Below are 13,239 nucleotides of genomic sequence, written 5' to 3' on the forward strand. Positions count from 1 at the left end.
GTAAAAAAAACGTCAGATTTGCAGTGAACTTCACGGTAACCTTTTTGAAAGATTTGCCGTTTTTAGCGGAAATTTTTGTCACCGCTTAAGCTTTCGTGAAAGTTGGCCTGGATACAGTATAAAAAATTTTAAAATTTTGCAGAAAAGACGGATAATTTTTCTTTCCACTCCATTCACAGCTATTGTGGGCTGAAAACCGCAAAACTCACATTTTTAGCAACTTTTAAGGTTAATACCTCGGATCGGGATTCAATATTATCCGTTGCCACGAATGCGGAAAAATAAGGAGACAATAAAGGAACATAAAATGGAGTAGATGGGGGGTGACCAAATTGCCTCCAATTATTTTTAAACAGTCTACGTTGTTCTCGGGGTGGAACCTTCGGAAAAACAAAGCCCACGCATTACGGTGTAATTAAGGGGTGTTTCAATAACTCAATCGGTTTCAACCTAATAATGGGGGAGCTTGAATGGCAGATAACCGAGTTTAATATAGTTTTCTAACCTCGCCTCAATTGCAAGCCTTCATCGCTTCAGGAGCGAGAATTTTGTTTAAAAAAATATATGTAAGAAATGCTTTAACAGCCCATGACAAAAAATTTTTAGCCCAGAAAACTTACAAAATATACTAACAGTGTATATTTATATTTAATCAAAAAAAAATTTTTTTCATCGGCTGTCAGCTCACTTCACACATCGAATCATTTCTTCACTCTCCAAAAATATTTCTGATTTTTCATGAAACGATTAAGCAGATAATTTGAAAAGATAATGAGAAGAAACTTATCGAAATACGGCTTCGATAAATCAGCCTAGATGATTTTCGTGACTCTCTGTTCAAAATTTTTGGGTGATAAAGAAATCAAAATCTATTGCAAAAAATTCCAGAAACTGTCCGTTGATTGATTCTTCATGAAAGTATTAGGTCATTAATTTCAAAAGATATTAAGAAAATGTATTGAATACAGTTTTGAAATCTCAGCAAAGATGATTTTAATGGCTCTCTAAAGTATTTCCCTCGATTATAAAAGAATGGTCAAAATTTTTAGCAAGTTGATACATAAAAAAAGTCCAAATTTTTTTTGCAAAAACTCCAAAGTCACTGTTCAATGATTATTCATGAAACAAGGCGGCACGGTAATGTGCGATCGCATGTAAGGTTCCGAACCCGCTCATCCACAATTTTGGCATAATTGTCTACCAAATGAGGCACAGATGGAAAAACACAAAAAACTCAAGTATTTTTCAAAAAAAAAACTGGTGTATGAACGAAAAGATAACCTCCAAACCAAAAAACTCAGTGGAGTAAAAAATGATGCATTAGGTTGATGAGATATACCGATATTAAGAAAGCGAGTGAAGACGAACGGCAAAATCAAACAACAACAACAAACATTAATTACATCAAAAAATTTATGTCCGTTTTAAAAAACAAAACTTAATAACAAAGTCAAAATATTGTCAGATAAAACTGAAAATAAATAAAATAACATGTAATTCACCAGAAAAAAAAGGTTATTCACCAGTTCATAATAAAGCTTGGTAACAATTAGACAAAACTTTAAAGTTAGAAAATTCACTGAATTTTAAAAAAAAACAGATAATTTCAAAGTAATGAAAAACATTAGGAATCAACTAAATTATCCGATAGATTCACAATTACCAATGCTTCTACACATGGGAATTAAGAACTGTTGGTATTCAATTTTTTTGCAGTTACAAAAAGAACAGCAAATAGACAACAAACTAAAAATCAAATAAAACTTGACAGAAAATGCTTTGGAAGCCATAAAGCCATACTTTGGCCCCCAAAAATAAGTTCGATTGCACCTTCTCCGAACATCGATATTGTATTATGTGGCCGCTCATTTTTGAAAATAAGAAACAATTAGACGAAAAAGAAAAAATGCAAAATTATGTAATTTTTTTTTTTTAGAAAAAATTTTATTTCCAATGACATAAAAGCCATTAATAATAATGTAAAATTTGAATAGGTTCGTCCATTCTTCCAAAGGAAACCCTTGAGACCTGCAAATATCCAGAATATGTCCTACGTCTACAAAAAGAACGTCAAACATGACAAAATCAAAAATTCATTTACATTTTTTTTTGTGAAAAACCCGTGTGGAAGACAGTAAAGTCATAACGAATTCTCTTAAAACATTAGATTTTGTGACACCAATTCCAATCGACACCTTCCCTTGAAATGTATTATGTAACCTCTCATTAATGAAACTAGGTAACAATTAGACTAAAAAGAAAAAAAAGCAAGATTTTGTAATACTTGTTTTTATCGAAAAAATTTTTTTCCCAAAGGTATGAAAGCCATTAATTACAAAATGTAAAATTTGAATAGGATCGTCCATTTTTCCAGAGGAAGCCCCTGAGACCTGCAATTATCCAAAACAAGTTTTACGTCCACAAAAAGAACGTCAAAAATGACAAAAATCGAAAAATTAATTTACTTTTTTTTGTGAAAAACCCGTGTCGAAGACAGTATAGTCACATCGAATTCTTTAAAAATATTAGATTTTGTGACACCAATTCCTTTTGACGCCTTACTTTGACACAAATAATATCATCTTGAACCTTTAATTAACTAGACCAGGTAACAAACAGACAAAAAAGGGAACAATATTGCGAAGTTGAAATGTTTTTTTTTTTTCATTTCGGAAAACAATTGTTTTCAAAGTCATGAAAGCCATTATATATCTTCTACTATCAGAACATCGGCTCATCAACTCTTCCAGGAAAAGCCAATCAAACCGGGTCATTGTACAGGAAATTAAATACGACTAAAAAGACAAAGTAAAAACGACAGTTAAAGACAAAATTAAAAAATTCAATTAATTTCTTCGAGAAAGTACTGTCGAAGCGGTAAAGAACCACAATCTATATCTTTAAGGATTTAATTCTTATCTATTGTGTTGTGCGTTTTTTTAAAATGTGATATATGAATTGACAATAACGTGACAATATGACAAAACTAGAAAACATGAAAAATGGGCTAATACATAAAAATTTTAAAAAAAAATTGTGAAATCTAGTAGTATCAAAGCCAGAACACCATAACTTAAAGCGTAAAACCGCAATACATACTAAATTTGAATTCAGCAGAAAGAAGGAGCACTCTTTGATTGCTGACACTAAGCTACAAGTTGACGAAGTTAAGAGAAAAAAAAAGAGGCAAATTTCAAAAAACCATTTTTTATTTAAAAATCAAATATTTTAAAAGTGGAAACGACCATAAGCTTTCAAGCAATCAACTGGATAAATCAATTTCGAGCTAATTAGGAAGCCAATAGGACCTATCACTAGTGAGCTTTGATTTGAAAAAATCTGTTATTTAATTAGTATCAAAAAGATCGAATTTTTTTTTATAAAAACCGACTGACGACAATCCGAACTTTTTTTGGATTGTATTGGTCCAAGATTGGTTCAGAACTAATCCTGCTAATGCTGATTGTCCATTAGGAATATTTAATTTTTGGAAAGTCATTGATATAGATATTTTAGTTAAAGAATCAAAAATAAATGTTGCGTTTTTGATAATCAACGAATAAAGTTAGCAAAAAACGGCACAAATTTTATTTACAGAGCACTCTCAACGGAAGTTGAAGTGGAATTAGCCCCCTTTTCAGTCTACAAAGATTTTGTTAGTGGTGTTTGGGTGTGCACTTCCTTCAAATTGAATCAGAGTGGAGTTGATTTTTTTTTGAATTTGAAGAAGTGTGGAAAATATTGTTCCACATTAGTGTGTAGTTAATAAAAAAACAAGGCCGATTGACACCTGCTGTGCTTTGTACAGGAAGTGTTCAACCTTTTAAATAGACATTTTGTCAAGAGTTTTCAGGAAGAGGCGAGATCTGGACAAAGACTATTAATTTTAAATCCAAGCGTAAAACAGTTGAAAGTTTATAATGTCTCAATTCAAAAAGTGCAGTTAAAAATTGAAAAAAAATTCTCAACGTTCCTGAAAAAAAACAACATTGTCAAAAGCATCCGATAGTATTCAAATTAAAATCCTTATCAGAAATTTTTATTAAAATAGGAGCAAAAAAACATCTGTTATATCAAAATAATCTCGCTGAAGCTGCTTTTTGAAGCATAAAAAGGTAAACAGAACAAAGTCGCAATTTTTGAGACTGTTGGCTAACCTATGTTTATAAATGCAAGACTGTACGTTCAAATTAACTTCTTTGCGGTACTCATTGTTTGGCTTTGTTTTTGTAGTCTAACACTTCTTTCGTATTATTGTGACCGATTAAAGACGAAACTAATTAAAAAACATTGAGAAACAGGGCAAAAACTAAAGTGTTTTCAATAAATTTGGCGTCCGCGGCAGAAATCCAGCGACCCAAAACTTTTCAATATGTTGAACCATTTAATGGCAGAAATTAGTAACTTCCATTACAGAAATGTTAAAAACAATTGAATGTAAGATTTAAAAACTGAAAAAAAACTCAAAACAAAAACTCAAAACAAATTTTTCGAAAAAAAAAATGTTTTCGAAAGGAAAAAATTTCAAGTCTTTTGCGGTTCATCAGACATCTTGAGAAAAAAGACAATAAAAAGGATTGCTAGTTAAAATAGACGCTTTTGATTGTCTGTCACATGATTTGGTCAAGAATGTCACAAGAACGTCAAAAATATTCACTTAATCGCCATAGAGACAAAAAAAATTCCACAACAGGTTTGAACAAGCGACAGACACAATGACGGATTAGAGAAATATTTCAGAAATGATTAAAGTTTAGCGATGATTGTCATCGTGAAAGAGACGGTTATCCTGTAAGATTCTTTCATGCTCAAAAATCATTGGTGATGAAAAAAAATAAAAACTATTGAAAAAAATTGCAGAAAATATCTGTTGAATGATTCTTCATGAACGTATTCGGTCAATAATTTCAAAAGATATTAAGAAAAAGGTATTGAATAGTTTTGAAATATCAGCCAAGATGATTTCAATGGCTCTCTAAACTATTTCCCTGGATTATAAAAAATATGGTCAAAACTTTTAGGAAGTTGATACATAAAAAAGTCCAAATTTTTTTGCAAAAACTCCAAAGTCATTGTTCAAGGATTATTCATGAAAAAATTAGACTTATGATTTCAAAAGATTTTAAGATAAAGTTATTGAAAAACAACTTTGATAACTCAATCTGGGTCATCTTCTTGGCTATCTGAAAAAATTTTCCTTTTTGATGAGAACTTCAGTCGAACTGCTTTTAATGAATAAAGCTAGTTTGCAGAAAATTTGTATGAGAAAAGTGGATTTTATCAAGTATGCACAGTCAGCTCTGAGCGTTGGTATATTTTAAAAAAGGCAAATGTTAAGTAGAAAATATGCCAACGTTGAAACCATGTAGAAAAAAGTGTTGAAGTTATCGATCGAATGTGCTGCCAGCCTTGATTTTTGCTTGAATTTGAAGTAGTGCGATTTGAAATATTGTTCCAGATTAGTGGGTAGTTAATAAAGAACAAGGGTGATTGACACGTGCTGTGCCTTGCACAGGAAGTGTTTCAACCATTTAAATAGACACTTTGTCAAGTGTTTTCAGGAAGAGAAAAACTGGACGAAGACCATTAATTTTAAGTCCAAGCGTAAAACAGTTGAAAGTTTATTATATCTCAACTCAAAAGTGCAGTTAAAAATTGAAAAAAAATTCTGAACATAGTCAAAAGCATTCGATAGTATTCGAATTGTAATCCTTATCAAAAATTTTGATAAAAATAAGAGCAAAAAACATCTGTTTACTAGTTATTTCAAAATACTCTCGCTGAAGCTGCTTTTTGAAGGATAAAAAGGCAAACAGAACAATGTCTCAATTTTTGAGACTGTTGGCTAATCTATGTTTATAAATGCAAGACTGTAGGTTCAAATTAACTTCTTTGCGGTACTCATTGTTTGGCTTTGTTTTTGTAGTCTAACACTTCTTTCGTACTATTGTGACCAATTAAAGACGAAACTAATTAAAAAACATTGAGAAATAGGGCAAAAACTAAAGTGTTTTCAATAAATTTGGCGTCCGCGGCAGAAATCCAGCGACCCAAAACTTTTGAATATGTTGAATCATTCAATGGCAGAAATTAGTAACTTCCATTACAGAAATGTTAAAAACAATTGAATGTAAGATTTAAAAACTGAAAAAAAACTCAAAACAAAAACTCAAAACAAATTTTTCGAAAAAAAATGTTTTCGAAAGGAAAAAATTTCAAGTCCTTTGCGGTTCATCAGACATCTTGAGAAAAAAGACAATAAAAAGGATTGCTAGTTAAAATAGACGCTTTTGATTGTCTGTCACATGATTTGGTCAAGAATGTCACAAGAACGTCAAAAATATTCACTTAATCGCCATAGAGACAAAAAAATTTCCACAACAGGTTTGAACAAGCGACAGACACAATGACGGATTAGAGAAATATTTCAGAAATGATTAAAGTTTAGCGATGATTGTCATCGTGAAAAAGACGGTTATCCTGTAAGATTCTTTCATGCTCAAAAATCATTGGTGATGAAAAAAAATAAAAACTATTGAAAAAAATTGCAGAAAATATCTGTTGAATGATTCTTCATGAACGTATTCGGTCAATAATTTCAAAAGATATTAAGAAAAAGGTATTGAATAGTTTTGAAATATCAGCCAAGATGATTTCAATGGCTCTCTAAACTATTTCCCTGGATTATAAAAAATATGGTCAAAACTTTTAGGAAGTTGATACATAAAAAAGTCCAAATTTTTTTGCAAAAACTCCAAAGTCATTGTTCAAGGATTATTCATGAAAAAATTAGACTTATGATTTCAAAAGATTTTAAGATAAAGTTATTGAAAAACAACTTTGATAACTCAATCTGGGTCATCTTCTTGGCTATCTGAAAAAATTTTCCTTTTTGATGAAAACTTCAGTCGAACTGCTTTTAATGAATAAAGCTAGTTTGCAGAAAATTTGTATGAGAAAAGTGGATTTTATCAAGTATGCACAGTCAGCTCTGAGCGTTGGTATATTTTAAAAAAGGCAAATGTTAAGTAGAAAATATGCCAACGTTGAAACCATGTAGAAAAAAGTGTTGAAGTTATCGATCGAATGTGCTGCCAGCCTTGATTTTTGCTTGAATTTGAAGTAGTGCGATTTGAAATATTGTTCCAGATTAGTGGGTAGTTAATAAAGAACAAGGGTGATTGACACGTGCTGTGCCTTGCACAGGAAGTGTTTCAACCATTTAAATAGACACTTTGTCAAGTGTTTTCAGGAAGAGAAAAACTGGACGAAGACCATTAATTTTAAGTCCAAGCGTAAAACAGTTGAAAGTTTATTATATCTCAACTCAAAAGTGCAGTTAAAAATTGAAAAAAAAATTCTGAACATAGTCAAAAGCATTCGATAGTATTCGAATTGTAATCCTTATCAAAAATTTTGATAAAAATAAGAGCAAAAAACATCTGTTTACTAGTTATTTCAAAATACTCTCGCTGAAGCTGCTTTTTGAAGGATAAAAAGGCAAACAGAACAAAGTCTCAATTTTTGAGACTGTTGGCTAATCTATGTTTATAACTGCAAGACTAGATTCATAAATTCTTTGCGATACTCATTGTTTTGCTTTGTTTTCGTCGACTGACACTTCTTTTGTATTATTGTGACCGATTAAAGACAAAACTAATTTAAAAAACATTGAGAAATAGAGCATAAAAACCAAAATGTTTTTAATAAATTTGGCGTCCGCGGCCAATACTTTTGAATATGTTGAATCATTCAATGGCAGAAATTAGTAACGTCCATAACAGAAATGTTAAAAAACAATTGAAGCCATGATTCAAAAACTCAATCAAATTCTTCGGAAAAAAATGTTTTTGAAGTGAAAATATTTAATTCCTTTGCGGTTCATCAGACATCTTGAGAAAAAAGACAATAAAAAGGATTGCTAGTTAAAATAGACGCTTTTGATTGTCTGTCACGTGATTTGTCAAGAATGTCACAAGAACGTCAAAAATATTCACTTAATCGCCATAGAGACAATTAAATTTTCACAACAGGTTTGAACAAGCGACAGACATAATGACGGAATAAAAAAATATATTTTAGAAAAGATTAATGTTTAGCGATGATTGTCATCGTAAAAAAGACGGTTACCCTGTAAGATTCTTTTTTATATACCATAATCTACAAGGCAACCGTCCTCTTCATAAGACGGTTATCTCGCTAGAGTCTTGCGAGAATTCTGTCATCTTGTTAGAATTTTACAAGAGTCCTACAAGATAAGAGTCATTGGCAATAATTTCAACAGTATCGTCAGCTCTTGCAAGATAACCGCCAAAGTTGTACTGAGGTTGTTAGAATTTTTGAATTAACGGCGTACACTGGAATTTGCAATTTTTACAACAAAAAATAACTCACTCAATTAAAAAACTAAGCTGAAAAGTGTCGATTTCACATCCGGAGAACGAAAATGGTTGTTTTGGGGGAATTGAGGCAGAAATTCAAAAAATGTTGTATCTTTTTCTACTGGATTTTATAACAGTGCTCTTCAGTGAAAAGTGGAATAGACCACCAATGTTTTCACATTTTCTCTTGAAACCAACCAGAAAAAAATAACTCGATTTTCCACGTCTGGGTTTCCTAACTAGGACATAATATCAATAAATTGAAGTTCATTCAATATAATTGCCGTATTTCACCTTTTTATTCTTTCCGATAGCAAACGAATATTTGAATTAGCTTCTGAATTTCAACTGAGAGTTCAACTTAAATTTCACAATGGCCCATCATAGCTTTGTTAACATAGTATTTTCTGTTAATTTTTCTTAAATCAGTGGTGATCAGAGATTTAATCATTGGTCTTCTCCTCAGATGTCAATGATAGAGGTAGAGATGAAATTGTCGCAAGTAAACAAAGACTGCAATGGCAACTGCCGTTTAAGGCAAAAAACAAGTCACGTTCACATAAAAAAATACAGACTAAACTTTATCAGATTATCCATAACCAGACAGAATTCTCAAATTTCAAACTAATAGGGATGAAGTATTTATTTAACTTAGTTAATTAGGCATATTTAGGTAAATTTAAAAACAGTTTCTAAAACAGGTGTCTAACTTGAAAACAGGTTTCTAACTGTTTATGACGATCACAAAGTGAACTAGGTTTCTAAAGTTCATAAAAATAAAAGACACTTTCAATCGCATAAAAAAAGCAAGCCTACTTATTTAAGTGGGTGATACGAAAAATACAAAAACGATCATTTTTGTATATAACCAACTGGTTATTTCTCAGAAGACTAAAAAGAATATTTCTATTCTTCTAAAGTTTGGAAAATCAGCGGATAAATTTTGAAAGCTAAGAAATAATAGATTATATCAATGATTCTATGAATAGTGATAATAAATTCATTAATGAAATTTTTGAAATTTTTCCTGATCAAACTATAACCGTTAACAGCAAATGTGTTTACTCTTGATTTTTCGGGCAGAGAGTGCAATTTCAAAAATGTCAAATTTAAGCTCAATTTTAAAGAGCTTTTTTCAAAGTATTTTTCAACTAGTTGTAAAACCAGCCTGACCGCAGTATCATTGCATATCAGTACTAACATGCATATCGATAATCTAACATGTTAGATTATCGATCAAAATCTTGAACTAAGTGAGAAATGAAAGAAAGTTTAACTTAAAAGATTACAAAGACAAGAGCAAATTGATTTTGATCGCAGAATTTATATAAATGAATCGTCAAGAATTGGTGCTTAGAATAAGTATTCGGTTCAAATTGGTAAATATATATAAACAATATTAGAGTGGGATTATTTGATGTCAAACCGTCCCATAATGTATTGAATGATTATGATACCACCGGAAATGTGAACCAATTCTCAGAAAAGTCTAAATGCATATCATCTACGGTACCCCCTGCGAATGACTTCTGGGAAATTTGCAGAATCAAACCATATTGGGTAACCCTTGCGACCCCCACTGTAAACAATGGTGCTAAGATTAGTTTTGTATCTCGAATTTCGCGCACTGATAATGGGTTTTGAATACAGCGGATTGTTGAGCCTTTTTTCATCCCCAAAATCAAATCACCGTCTTGATCTAATAATCAGATCTCTCCTGTAAATCTCTAAAATCTACTGTAAAGTACTATTCTTGTTATTCTCATTTTGAGAAACTATTTTTTCTACTTAATTAAAAACACTTTTTATTCCGCTTGCGAAAAACCACAACCCGAAAGGTTATGGGCCCAGCAATTTTAGTCATAAAACTAATTTCTGAAACAAAGTTAATTTGTTGTTGACAGTCATAAACCTTTTCTGATTAGTACCTTTTCTTTTCGCAACTGTTTTGCCTGGTCAAACTACGATGGGTCAACGGACAATGAAGCTGCAGACCTACACAGAAAAGGCACAGGACTTTCCAATCTGGAGCACAAGATTTGTGGCATTGATGGATACGACTCTACAAATCACTACATGGGACAAAGGAGCAACCCAATAAGCCTGCACCACTAGCCAATCGGGCAAGCAATGATAAGAAGAAGAAGAACGACAAGGTGCCGAAGGATGCATATGAGAAGGAGGTTGCAGACATCAAGGAGAAACGGAACAATGTGTGGTGCCATCTGGCACTGACTCTAGACGCAACAAACCTCATTCTAAAGAGACGTGACTCTGTGGGAGATGACGGCATCGGAGATGAAGCAAAGGCTTGGAAGCTTTTGCAAGAGAGATTTCAGAATGTGGAGACGCCAACAGTGGTGACTTTGGGGGCACAGCTTGCTCGATTGCAACTCGATGCTAAGGATTTGGATAGCCTCTTCATCAGAGGACAGGAGTTGCTCACAAGGCTACAAGAAGCAGGGGAAGCAGTCTCAGAGACCTTCTTCAACGCCTTGGTCATCAATGGTCTGCCAATGAGGTATGAAAATTTTGTTATACAGGAAAGCTTTAACCCGGCAACGAACTTCAAAGAATTAAGGAAAAGGCTGCAGAAATTCCATGAGAGCACAACACAGAAACACAAGGGACAAAGTGGTTCAGTGGCACTGGCAGTGAAGCGTGACTTAAAGAAGGGACCCAAAAAGGAAACTGCTTTGTGTGTGGGATCCCTGGACACTTTGCCAAGGACTGCAGGAGGAAGGAGACAGCACAATGCAGCAAGTGTGGTGAAAAAGGTCACCTAGACAGGGCATGCTAGAGGTAAAGAGATGAAGGCAAACATGAGTCAGTGGCAATGGGTCCAACGTTTGCTTCACCAGACGAGGAATACTGGGTAGCTCTCACCCAGTGGAAGACAGCAGGCATGCTAGGGGAGAGTGGTTGTACAGACCACATAGTGACGAACATCGACGCGTTCCTGGACCCATGCAATCAGTGGTCAGAAATCCCAACGGAGAGGCTTCCAGAGTGGTGGGCAGAGGCTGCTGTGTGAGGATCAGCATACCTCAAATAAAAGGAGAATTCCAATGCGAACTCAAAATTTTTTTGTGTGTGCCTGAGTATTCTTCAAACCTCTTATCAGTCTCAAGAAGCACGGAGTAGGGACATAGCTTCATTTTTGAGAAAAAAGTAGCTGCATGAAACTCCAGAAGGGAACTCGGGTCAAACTAACGCAAGAAAATAATTTGTTTTACTTACCCTGCAGCGTTCTAGAATTCAAGATGAGTTCCAACAGCGTGAAACTTGACAGTGCAAGGAATTGGCACAGACGATTGTTTCATTTGAATCAAGTGAATGTGGTCAAGAATGCATCAGAGACAGTATGGGAGCTAGATGATGTATGCAATGTGTGCGCATTGGCAAAGATCACAAAGAATCCAGTACCAAGAGTGGCAGAGACCCAAGCAGAAGGGAAGCTGGAAAGGGTGTTCACAGACGTGATGGGACCTTTCAAAGTAGAGTCACGGTAAGTGTCCCGGATCTGCATTGTGTTTGCAGACCAGTACACGAAATTTGTGTTTGTGGACTTGAATAAGGCAAAAAGTGAAGCACTGGCCCACCTGAAGAAATTTGTTCTCAGTGTGAGGACGCCCAACAAGCTGAGACAAGACAATGCGAAGGAGTTTCTCTCAGAGCTGTTCAAGGTGTACTGTTTAGATGCAGGCATTCTACAGGAGAAGACCATACCAGAGACGCCACAACAAAATGGGTTAGCTGAGAGGTGCCACATGACACTACTGGAGATGGCAAGATGCTTGCTCATTGACTTGGGTCCTACCAAAATGATGTGGTCAGCAGCAATTCTCCACGCAACAAAGATCCGGAACTTGGTTGTGAGACGAGAAGAAAAATGCCCAGCAGAGTTGATACGAGGTATAAAACCTAAGCTTTCAATTAGTAAATTAACTGTTTTTGGTTGCACAGTCTTCATGAGTAAGAGGGACAAAGATGTCAGCAAACTTGAACCCCAGGCATTGAAAGGAATGTTTTTGGGTTACACTGAAGGAGACAACGGATACCTGGTGCACATACCCAACACACCGAAGTGGGCTCAATCCCTGTCAACACAGACGCCCGATCTACTAGATGAGGGGTCACAGCAACTGGGGATCTGGCGCCCAAATGATGGTCATCAAGGCGATGGCAACAAAGAGGAGCAGGTCACATCTACTGCAATAAAGGAGGAGTGGAATGACTTAGATAGCGTTAAAACTCAAGAAACGAAACTGAGACGAGATGCCTCGTATGTTGAGGAAGCAGCACCAGATGAAGAATGTACTGCAGCAGGAGGGATTCTCAGATATCCGGAGTCGCTGGAAGACAGTGACATAGAAGACTTTCCAGTCAGAGACAGTTGGATTCTTTGAAGAGGTACTGGAGCAAGCGGACAGGGCAGAGCCCAGACGAGGAACACGAGCAAGGAATGTTCCGCAATTTTTTGGAGAAGTCAGGACCTATCTTGCTGTAACTCAGGATGACTATGTGGAGCCCAAAACAGTCTACGAAGCCAAGCAAGGTGATGATTGGGACCAGTGGCAGCGGGCAATGAAGGACAAGGTCAGTGCACTTCAAGACAACGAGACATGGACCTAGTGAGACCACCCACAGATGGGGACGTCATACCGGGCAAATGTGTCTACAAAGTGAAATTGGAACTCAGTGGTCAAGTCGACAAATACAAATCACGCTATATGGCAAAACGCTTCAAACAGGTGGAAGGACTGGACTACTTTGAGACTTTTGCGCCTACCTGTAAGGCAGAAATATTCAGGATTCTACTTCAACTATCAGCGAAGCAGGGCCATGTGATGCACCA

General features: G+C 34.7%; 1 protein-coding gene across 1 annotated transcript in view; it reads left to right on the top strand.

Annotated features, from left to right (window-relative positions):
- The window catches only part of LOC142354270 (uncharacterized), a 576,654-nt gene that overhangs the window by 367,272 nt on the left and 196,143 nt on the right, over positions 1 to 13,239 (top strand). The gene's annotated exons all lie outside the window — the stretch shown is intronic.

The sequence above is a fragment of the Convolutriloba macropyga genome, chromosome 15 (assembly GCF_964194025.1).
Source record: "Convolutriloba macropyga chromosome 15, txConMacr16.3, whole genome shotgun sequence".
Taxonomy (NCBI): domain Eukaryota; kingdom Metazoa; phylum Xenacoelomorpha; order Acoela; family Convolutidae; genus Convolutriloba; species Convolutriloba macropyga.